We start from the raw sequence: 12,265 nt of genomic DNA on the forward strand, positions 1-12,265 counted from the left end.
GTGCTCCAAAACAGAGAAGGAAGCAACATCTAAGATTGAAAAGCAAAATTTCATATTAAGTAAAAAAATGACTAAACTAAGTATATAACATATGGTATCTGATTCAATATTTATGTCCAAGAACTGAGTTCTTGAAAGATTACTAAGTATGTAAGTCTTTAATATTTATATGAACTAATAATGATTAAATAGTGGTTTGACATCTCATTTGTCTATTTTGTGAAAGGAAACCAAATTTTTTTGACCACATATTTATTCCTTGAGCCATGAGTAATGTTTTTAGGACTGAAAGATTAAAAAGAAATATTGAAAGGTAGTCCCATAATTCACTCTATAATGGACTAATATCAGTACATAGATTTCAGTTATTGATATCAATGTTTAGCTCTATGATTATTTATGAAATACTATACAAATTTTCTACCAAAGTAGAAGATCAGGCCTTGCCATTGAAATAATTATAGCAAGCTCACTGGAGCTATTCACATTTATTCTTTTGGTGTGTTCATTTAAATCTACAGCTCAGACAGAATAGTCCTCAAGTAATTGTTCAGTAAGTTATCTTCTAAAAACTAGTGTACACATGTATGTGTATGTGTGTGTGTGTGTGTGTGCTTTAGTTTAGTTTTCATTCACACTCAGCCTACTGTCTATTTTTAGCTCTCACCTTTATCTACAGTCTACTCTTTCCTATTATTCTCTTTCTCATACTAATGTCTAATTTTTGAGACTTGCCGAGTGTAACAAAACCCTATAAATAATCATGAGTTTGACACTACCCTTGCAATCCTGGAGGGTTCATCAGTGGTTTCACAACAGAAGGCAATTACTCTTCCTCTCTGAGACTCTAAAAATAGCTATTAGTTCCACAGCAAGATGGAGGGCTGGTGAGCACCTCTCTAGTGACAAGTTGTCTCAGTTAGGGTCTTATTGCTGTGAAGAGACACCATGACCAATGTAAGTTTTATAAAGGACAATATTTAATTGGGGCTGACTTACAGGTTCAGAGGTTCAGTCCATTATCATCAATGTGGGAGCATGGCAGCATCCAGGCAGGCATGGTGCAGGAGGAGCTGAGTTCTAATCTTTGCCTGAAGGAAGCCAGGAACAGACTGAGCATCCAAGGAGGAGCTAGGAAGAGGGTCTCCAAGCCCACCCTACAGTGACACACTTCCTCCAACAAGGCCACACCTTCTAATAGTGCATATGCAAACCACCACACAAATCTTATGCAGTTCCAGAGCAAGTCCCTGCAACTGCTGAGTTCGTTTGCAATGACTATGTCTTATGTAAAGGATGCCATTTCACAGACATTTTCTCTATCTTATGGCTCTGACGTACTTCCTGTCTTCTCTTCAGTGTTCCCAGAGCCTTAGATGGGATGTTATAAATGGCTTGCTTAGGTCTGCTTGGCTATTTTTCCATTGTCCTGGCAAAATTGTATGACCGAAGCACCTTTTAAATGGAAGAGTTTAATTGGGCTTATGGTTTCTGAGACTTATGCTCTATAATAGCAGATTCTATAAGGCATGTTGGCAGACACCTTGAACATTAGTTGAGAGTCGTATCTTCATCCAAGCAAGAGACATAGAGCATTGGGAATGGTAGGAGTCTTGAAACTTCAAAGCTTCCCAATAGTGACTCACTTCTTCCAACTAGCCACAGCCAGACATCCTAACACTTTCCAAACAGCTTTACCAACTGATAATAAAACATTCAAACACTTATAGGTTCCATTCTCACTCAAGCCATTATATTCCACTCCCTGGACTCCATGGCCTCAGGGACATGTCATATTATAAAGTGAATTTAATCCAACTTCCAAAGTTTCTTTTACAGTGTAAAAACTGACTAAAAATACAAGTCTTTTCTGAGACTAAAGATAATCTCTTAATTCAATCCATTATAAATTTTAAAAATTATAATATACTGCAAACACAATGGCACTGAATATGTATTATGATTCCAGAGGAGAAGAGTTAGGGTATAGTAAGAAAATAATGGACGAAAGCAGGACTGAAACCCTGTTGGGAAAACTCAGAATCATGTAGTTCCATGTCTGATGTCCAAGGGCTTAGATGGATTTGCCCTTACAGCATTGCTGCTCGCAATATGCATTTCTCTATCTGGTTAGTTCAGGAATCTGAGCTCAGCGCTTATATCCAAGGGCTCTGAAACCTCTAACATCTTGGGATTCCCAGTGCAATTCAGGCTTCACTTCTGAAGCTTCAAGCAATGTCTTCTTGGGGGCTCCATATGGCCTCACCAGTTTTCCTCAATTTCACAACACTTTTACCCCTTATCCTTCAAGATTCTGAAGCCAGAGCCATGCAGACAGCAAGGACGAGTTTGACTTCCCACTTGAGATGACACCTGACCTCTTGCATCACACTTAAGCCCCATCACCAAGACCACCACCACCAGTCAGGTCTGCCAAAGCAATAACCCACTCCCTAGTACCCACCTTTGTCTTACTACTTGTCGATGGCTATGACAAACTCAAAGGCCAAGGTAACTTATAAATAAAAGAATGTAATTAGGCTGATGATTCCAGAGGGTCAGAATCTATGATGGCAGGGAAAACCATGATGCCATGTCCCTGGACCAGTAACTGAGACATCACATTTTGATCCACAACAGGAGCCTGTGAACACAATGGCAATGACATCAGTCTTCTGAAATCTCAGAGCTTGCTCACAGTGACATACCTCCTTCAATAAGGCTATACTTTCTAACCTTTCCCAATGAGTTCCACTATCTAAAGACTAAATATTAAAATACATGAGGGTCTGGAGGGGGCATTCTCATTCAAACTATCACGAGTGCTCAACCCCAAAGCTGTCAACAGTCATAAATCTTACATTTAGTACTGTTTAACTGCAAAGAATGGATTCTCTGATTAAGACTGAGTGTAACACTTTATACTTTGGGTATTAGCATGGGTAGTTCTAAGACATGTTGATGCTATGACACATCAGTTAAATAAGAACACTACATTCCGCCTTTCACTGTGGTTTCATCAGGTAAGGGTTCTTTATATGGCTGGTTATAGCATGCCTCAATTCAAGCAGGCAAATTTGTGCCACTCCTGTAAAGAGGAATACCTCTTAACTGGCAGGTTGTAAATCTATTTATCCTTTCTGAATAGCAAAGTTCTGTTTCCTCTCAGTCTGTCTTTAATAAAACATAGTTTGTTCCTCTGTTGAATCACAAAAGCTCTAAAATATCTGCTACCTTCTACTTAACACTGATCAAGTGAGTGGATGCCCTCATTCTGAACCTCCCCAAAGCATCTTGGATAAGAATGTTATGCACAATGTCTTAGAAATTCAAAACAGGTTTAATTATTGCTGTTGTAAGAATAGATGCTACATGTGTTGAACAGTCAGCAACTGTCTTAATTATCTGACTTAATGATTAAGCCTTTAATAACAAACAAGTTAAATGTACTCAAATAATTAGCATTTTCCAGTCTAATATATATTGAAGGATTAGTTATTATCTATCAAATTCAAATAATATGCAGATGATAAAATCAGATATTTGTCAGGAATGTTTTCTAAACTTATTTTAAAAATCATTGATATAGTAAGTTATAAAATGATTCTTATTAAAAGTCATGAGATCCTCTGTATCACTACTTTAAAACTAATACATATACTTTATGTATAATATATATAACTAATATATATATAACTAATTTATAAAAACACTGTTAGAAATATGATTTTAAAATATATTGTCATGGCATCATTTTGACACCAATTCTCTTGATATAAGAATTCACAGTGTTGGGAGAGCTGTACAACCTACAATGACTCTATTAGTTTCTGGTAGCACTTTCAGTATAATACAGAACTGGGATGCACTTTTTTCTTTATTTGATAATGAAGAAATCTTTAAATCACACTTCCTGGTAGAGATCATCATTGTTATGCCAAGATCTAGAACAGTATTCTTCAATCTTTGGGTTGTGACTTTTTTGGTGTCACCTAAGAGTATAAGAAAGCACAAAGATTTACATGACAATTCATAATGCAATCAAAATTACATTTCAGAAGTAGCAACAAAAATAATTTAATGCTTGAAGGGTCACCACTACATGAGTGGTGTATCACAAGTTAGCAGCACTGAGGCTGAGAAACAGTACTCTGGAATCAAATGGACTCCTGCAAACATTACACTATTAATTCTATAGGGTTTTCTCTCAGTGGTTTCAATTTCATTCTCCACATCCATAGGGTTTTTTTTTTCCTCCCTCTGAGTGACTTGAAGTCTTAATGACAGGAATGAATTCATCTAGTTGCCTCAACTTAACTTTCTTTATTCCTTTTCTAATCAGTTTATTTTATTTTTTAGATTTATTTATTATTGGATATTTTCTTTATTTACTTTTCAAATATTCTCCCCTTTCCCGGTTTCCCCTCTGGAAAACCCCTATCCTATCCCCCATCTCCCTGCTTCTATGAGGGTGCTCCCCCACCTACCCACAGTCCCTCCCTCCTACCTCCCCTGGTATTACCTTACACTGGGGCAACGAGCCTTCATAGGACCAAGGGTTTCCCATCCCATTGATGCCCGACAAACCATCCTCTGCTACTTATCCAGCTGGAGCCATGGGTCCTCCATGTGTACTCTTGGGATGGTAGTTTAGTCCCTGGGAGCTCTGGGGGGTCTGGTTGGTTGATATTGCTATTCATCTTATGGGGTTGCAAATCCCTTCACCTAGAGAATGGACTGAAGTATCTATTTTGTTTTATTTTAATTTATTCAGACAAACACATTGATAGCTGTACCACGATAGAAAATGCAAACTTTTCAAAAATGTATTTATTTGAAAAATAAGTTTAAAATTATACTTTCCAATCTGTGATTTCTACAAACTAAGATCAGCTACAATATCTGGGTCATTTTATTTAGATACAATTACATTCACATGAAAAACTGAGATTTGCAGCCTATCCCATACGGGATTCTGATTTTACAACATATCAGCAATGGCTGATTCTCTGACCAACATTACTCTGTAGCACACTCACAGACCCCACAAGTGCAGTACCATATGTGCAGAATATAGTAATGGATTGTAATGTCTACTTGACAGTCTATGAGCTATCAAAGTAAGAATGCTCCTACTGTGTCAGAAGCACCACATCCTGAGTCCAGGAAGACCTGTCCTGTGGTTGATTAAAAAGCAAGGTTTAATTTTTACAGTTGTTTATTTTTGGAGGATTTTGTTGAATATGTGTTCAAGTTCTTCTTCCAACTCTTCCCAGATTCTTTCCCTAGGTTTAATGTTAGTATAAAAACCATTATTCAGATCAGAAGATGTCACCATTGTGACCTATTTACTAGATAACTAAGAGTAAACACTATTGCTATTTAAGGCAGTGAAGCATTTTGATTCTATTCAAGGTCAAAACACTACATAGAAAAGTCAAACATGATATCACTCTACTAGATTGGTATAAGAAATTCCTTTCCATTATTTTCAAACTTTCACTTTGGGGGAATGTTTTTATTGAACAAGTGCTTATTTTCCTGTGAAATAGTTTTCTTAGTGTGGTAGCAGGCCTTGCATAACACATTAATAAACTGTGAATTGTGCTAGGTTTTGAAAAAGTCAGCTGTTTCTAGGGAAACAAAACTGTTACATAATATAAAGATAGTGTTTGTCCACTTGGACTTGATAACTTTGAATATAAATTAGGAACAATTAGTTAAAACATGAAAAACAAGATTAAACAAAATTAGATAACAAATCATTCACACTTCAAAATTCATTTCGTTCCCCTAATAATAGCACAAAATACTTTCCAATCAGAGGGACCACTGATATATCGTAAAATGTTTGAACGCATACAAAAATATTATATGCCATAGAGACTATATTCCAAAGCAATTAGAAAAGTGGATGTCAATAAACAATAGTTATTAAGCAAAAACATCATATAAAACAACCCGAACTAAACGCTTTAACTCAGAAAATTTCCTTAAACAGAGAGAGACAAGATAAAAGTAGACAGGTGCAAATATAGCACACAGAAAAGTATAAATGTCACAAATCAAAAACTCAAAAGCATTTAAATAGGAAATGAAAATGCAGGGTGAGCTGGAAAAATAACTGTCATCCAAGCCAGCAGAAAAATACTCAAAGGAAAGACGCTAGAAATTCCTTGAAAACATCAGTATTGCATAGTATTCAATAAGGAGACAGCACTTTTGGTAATGCACAGAAAAGAACCTTTAAATAATGATAGTATTCTCACTTAACCGAACTTGTAGATTTGTGTAGGGGTGTGTGTGTGTGTGTGTGTGTGTGTGTGTGTGTGTGTGTGTGTGTGTGTGTGTTTTGGTAATTGTTAGCATTTTTATCTGTTCAGAGAGTGAAGTCCTCATACCACTGTAGGATTAGAAGTCAGAGTCTGGGCATGGGGGATGGGGAACAGGCTTTGGGCTGCCAGGAATAACTGTGGATTAACTTCTGTGATCAGCTTCAGTAAGAGAGCTTCATTCTATTTGGGGAGAAAAAGGGTTATATGAATTTCAGGAGTGGGTGGGAATTCCAAGGTGAATCTACGTCCTTGGCTAGGGTGGAAGCCTGAGAATGCTTTATTTACATAAAGAGGAATTACAAGAACTCAAAGGGCAAGTTCTTAGCAGAGGAAAGAGGAAGTTGAACCTGTATCCTGGCTACAAAGTATGTGACTGTCCTCAGAGGTAGAGGAGTAGAGGTCATGAGAGGTCATGATATGCTGCACCTAGGCGAAGAGCAGAGAGTGAGAGCAGCCCCTGAGTTCTACCTCCGGGTGGTCCATCTCACATCTCAGGAGGAGATTTGTTGAGTTTGGGACACATCTTAATTGCACTCTGGCTTCCAGGCCAGCTCCCTGGTCACATGTCCCCACATTCCCACAGACTTTCTGTAAGGAAGATAATATTGAGCCACCAACCAAGGAGCATAGAGGAGCAGGTCCAACACCCCTGCCCTACATGTATATAGCAGAGGACTGCCTTATCTGGCCTCAGTGGAAGAGGGTGTACCTAATCCTATAGAGACTTGATGCCCAGAGTGTGGGGAAACCTGTGGGGTAGGGGTGGACAACATCTCCGAGGCAATGGGTCTGTAAGGGAAGGGGAAGGGGGAACAACATATGCTATGTAAATAAGTAAAATGAAAAAAGATAATGCCAATCTAACATGTTTTTTTTTAAATTTCCCTTGTTTGTTTGTTTATTCTTTAATCCTTTTTTTTTTTACAATCCAGAGATTACCCCCCCTCCTGGTCCACCCTTCGACTGTTCTACACCCCACCCCACTTCCCCACCACTGTCTCCAACAGTATACCCCACCCCACCCCCACTCCACCAGACCTCCCAACTCCTCAAGACCCCAAGTTTCTTGAGGGTTAGGTGCATCTTCTCTGACTGAATCGAGACCAGGCAATCCTCTGCTGGGGGCCTCATATCACTGATGTATGCTGCCTGGTTGGTGGCTCAGTGTCTGAAAGATCCTGGAGACCAAGTCAGTTGAGACTGCTGGTCTTCCTCACCATCCAGCATTTTCCTAGTTCAACCACAGGGCTTACCAGCTTCTGTCCATTGGTTGGGTGTAAATATCTGCATCTGACTCTTTCAGCTGCTTGTTGGGCAGTCATGAGAAGCCCCTGTTTGTAAGCACATCATAGCATCAATAATAGTATCAGGCCTTGGGGTCTCCTCCTGAGCTGGATCCCACTTTGGACTTGTCACTGGACCTCCTTTTCCTCAGGCTCTTCTCCATTTTTGTTCCTGCAGTTTTTTTCAGACAGGAACAATTATAGGTCCAAGTCTTTAACTGTGGGATGGCAATCCCATCCCTCCCCTTGATGCCCTGTCTCTCTATTGAAGGTGGACTCTACAAGTTCCCTCTCCCCACTGTAGGGCATTTCATCTAAGGCCCCTCCTTTGAGTTCTTAGAGTCTCTCACCTCCCAGATCTCTGGTACAGTCTAGAAACCTCACCCCTCCTTATTCCCCCTACCTCCTACCTTCTGAGTTCTCTGTTTCCATTCTTTCTACTGGTCCTCCAGGCTTCAGTTCTGTCCTCTCTTCCCTGCCTTCCTGCCAATATCTGATCATGTCCCCCTTTTCCTCTCTTCATCCAATTTCCTACTCAGGTCCCTCCCTTCCTCTCCCTCCTCCTCTGTGATTGCTATTTCAAATTGAGAAATATCACCTACATATCTTAAAGTATCACTAACAAATAAGGAAACTTTATTTTTTATCTGTAAGATGGTATGGTATGTTTACTGAATGCAAATAACATTTACAATGTTATGTTTCAGATATCTGAAAGTCTTTTACATACTACCTTCTGAATCGCATGGCAGTTGATGCCTATATATAACCATAAGAAAATTAATGACACAGTTATGCCCTAATTGAAATGTTTTCTTGTGTGTGGCAATGTTTCTTGAAGTTGTAGGTTTACTGGTATTTCTCTGAAACTCTTGCAGCATCTTTCATGATCTGACCTGAGTAACTTTAACTTACATTTTAACATCAAAGTATAAAATATAATAGCTGGCCTGAAATTCCGTGTAGTCCAGAGTAGCTCAGACTTCTAGTGCTCTTCCTTCTTCCGCCTCCTGAACACTGGGATTACAGAACAGTACTAGCACATCTGGGTGTTTTATACATTTTTTTTATTTACTCCATTGTAGTACATAAAAAAATCTTTTATTTTGGTTATATGTCAATCCTTTCTACATAGTCAATAATATTTAGACTCCAAATCTTAACAGCACCAGCCACATAAAAATGTATGTATTAAATGTCTGCTAAGTAAATTGATGAAACAGTGAGAAAATTGGTGAATACTTATATATGTTTTCATATACACACATCGTGCATGTATACAGGATTTCTATCATACTCAAATCAAACCAGCAAACGTTTTATCACAGCAACACACTTGCCCCTCCGGGACAATGTCCTCACCAAATATGCAGGAAAAGCACTTATCTAATAGATCTGTCACCCGAGAGCAGAATGCAGAGGGCCCTAGGTTTCTTTTGTGTTACTTAAGCAGGAAATGCCTTGAGAACAGATAGGGGGGAATCATTGTCCATTTGTTTTTATGAATCTCTTGGGTTCCAATTTTCATATCCTGTGTACACAATTTTGTCTGCCATTTACCATCTGCATACTCATGGATTTATAACTCATAATGTCATTATATTTTTTTGTGGATACTCCCAGTAGTTTAGCTATATGTAGAACCAGGAAACAGCTGGTCAAAATGTGATCAACCCTTGAGTAAGTCCCCGAAGTGCCACTCTGCAGCTGCGTAAATCCAGTCACGTTATTTAAACTGTCTGGACTGCAGAGTCTTTACCAGCAAAATGAAAATCTTACAACAGATAATAGGATGAATATTCCTATATTCAATAACTCCACATGAAGTCTTTTAATATTTAAATTCAATTGTATATACAAATAAAAATATCTTGGTCTAATGAAGATTTAAAACACATACAATCTTAAGACATGCAGTTCTTTCATTTACCTCCACTAAGAAGGTAGAAGAAAAGGCTTAGTAGTTAGGAGAGCTTGCTACACACAATACTGGAGTTCTGTTCCCTGCACCTACCTCAGGAGGGTCACAACTACCTATAAAGCTGGCTCCAAGGAATCTGTCGTGCTCTTCTCTTTCAAAAGAAATAAGAAAAGAAACACAAGGAAAGAATTAACATGGATAAAAGTAGACAAATAATGTATTTTCAAACAAGAGAAACAGACACGCATTAAATCAATTCTGTGGCAGATTGTGAAGGAAAGCATCAGCTAGTCACTAGCAAGTATGATCCACAGTGATGGAGAAGACAGAACACGAAAAAAACAACAATAAAATAGAGAAAAAAAACACAAAATATATGGTATAAATTTGTACTCAGAGTACAATATGATCATTAAAAGCATAGAATTTGAAGATCGGTACAAAGTATTATGATTTTCTAGCAAAACCCAAAAATCAATTAAATCTTAGAGAAGTTAAAAGTGGACAAATTTGTGTGAAACTAAAAATTTTGCCAAAAGACACTTGGTGTCAAAGCTGAATTCCTTGGCAAATCTAAGACTGATTTATGTCACTTGCAGAATACAGGAAGATAGTAAAGATTGGAGATGACTTATGCTACCTGTGAGTTACACAATGCCTTACAATTAAACATTTGGGGAGGGGGACAAGGAAGGAGATATAAAGTGAAAACAATTATAAAGGAAGAAAAAGATGTTAGCATCAAAATAAAGGCCAATAAATCTGAAAGCAAAAACAATTAAAGACTTAGACTGTGCTGATCAGCGTCAATGGGAACGCTGCAAATAAGATCTGCTTCATCAAAAAATACAAACGTTTATAACTTTAGATAATGTATTAGCCTTCAAGGGAGGGATAAATAGTAAAGAAAGTGATGTCTTACATAGCCCGTTGGGATACAATAGTGGGGCTAGAATGGTTCCACTGTTAAGAGCCTGCACTGATTCTGTGGCAGACTCAAGTTCCGTTCCCAGCACCCACATCAGGAGGGTCATGTCACCGCTGTCTGTAATCCTCTGTGGGCATTCTCACATATAAGCACAGTGACACACAATACAGAATGAAAAATAAATATTAAAAATTTTAGTCTAAAGGTCCCATATCCTGAAGTTCTATTTTAGCATTCCCAGTGAACCTGATTGTTGCGGGGAGGGCGGCAATGGGGGAAGGATGGCGAGGGGAACACCCATGAAGAAGGGGAGTGGGAGGGGTTAGGGGGATGTTGGCCCGGAAACCGGGAAAGGGAATAACACTCGAAATGTAAATAAGAAATACTCAAGTTAATAAAAAAAAAAAAGCTTCTCTGATCATTGTGGGCATTTCAGAAAATGACCATAATGACAAAAGTTGTCTAATTGCTTTCAGAAGACTATTTCATCATTTACCCCATGTCCAAGTCCATATCACTTAATCCTAGTCATTAAAAAAATAAGAGCAGAACCAATAAATTAAAAATGCTGGGGGTTTTGGGAAAAATAAAAATAGGCATCTTTAAAATAGAGATATATGAGTGTGAACTGTTTTCTTTGTGTAGGCATAGCAACAGGAATATTTCTTCACCTTTTTTCCTATCTTTTCATTGTATCTGTTATTTTAACCTCATATATTTTTCTTTGGCATTTGTTTTAGTCTTATATTTATTTGTTAAGATCAAGCCTATGTAACTTTCTCCATTGTTGCTCGTTTGAACCCCTGAGCTCATCAGTTTATTCCATGAGGAAATACTTTCCTAATATAATTTGGATATTCAGCTATTAACCGTTAGCCCTGTGTGGACAAAAGCTTCTCAATGCACTTCATGATTTCATTTACCCCCTGGCGATTTGACCATTACTACACACCATTTAGTTACTTAGTAAATGTATGCTTAATGAGTGAACAATCATTTATTAAGCCATCGTATGTGACTATCACATTGTCTCATTTTATAATTAAGAAATATGGTGTGGTCAACCTCTTTCACTTCATTCAACCAGAAACATGATATTAGAGCAGCAGGCAAGGCTGTAAAGAAAGAATTAAAAGTCTATTTTATGTGACATGTTAAATTATAACATGCTGATTTAAATGTGTCGCTTAGATGATAGGATGGACAGTAGAATATTTCCTGAAAGAGCTTTACACTTAATGACTCCAGAATTCCTCTTAGGAGTGACAACCTAGGAATCATTACACCACAGGAAAGAACAAACCCTAACCATCTGTCTCTAACAGGGTCACTGAAAGGCCCTGACCCTTGTGTCTTTATCGTTAAGAGTCAAATTGTATACCAGAGTGAGGAGTTGATTAGAAAAAAGGCAGAACCATGCTTGTGCCATTTAGAAGATAATTTTGCCCATTATAAGTCAAGGTCTTAGTAATAATACCATTTTGTTCTCTCTCAACTATAAGCCATGCTGTATAAAGAATTCTGAATATCAAAGAGGAGATTTGGCTGAGGTAGGAGCTTTTTGTGGGATGCTCTTTTAATGATAGAGCCTTTGAGAAACATAGTTCCCAATTGGGAGCAAATACACCCAGTATTTCAGCAAGATGCACAATTTTAATAGTAGTATAAACAGCCATGTGGAATACTGGTTCTGTATACAAAGAACTCTCTCTGTGCTCTCATCAACTTTTGGTCAAACCCTTAAGATTTGACTTCAGGGTACACAGTTATAAAACTGTTTTACCCCCATTGGTCTGAG

The 12,265-nt window shown here is 37.9% G+C and overlaps 1 protein-coding gene across 1 annotated transcript in view; it reads left to right on the top strand.

Annotated features, from left to right (window-relative positions):
* Epha6 (Eph receptor A6) overlaps positions 1-12,265 on the top strand; it is a 962,116-nt gene that overhangs the window by 382,142 nt on the left and 567,709 nt on the right.

The sequence above is a fragment of the Rattus norvegicus genome, chromosome 11, assembly GCF_021556685.1.
Source record: "Rattus norvegicus strain SHRSP/BbbUtx chromosome 11, alternate assembly SHRSP_T2T, whole genome shotgun sequence".
NCBI lineage: Eukaryota > Metazoa > Chordata > Mammalia > Rodentia > Muridae > Rattus > Rattus norvegicus.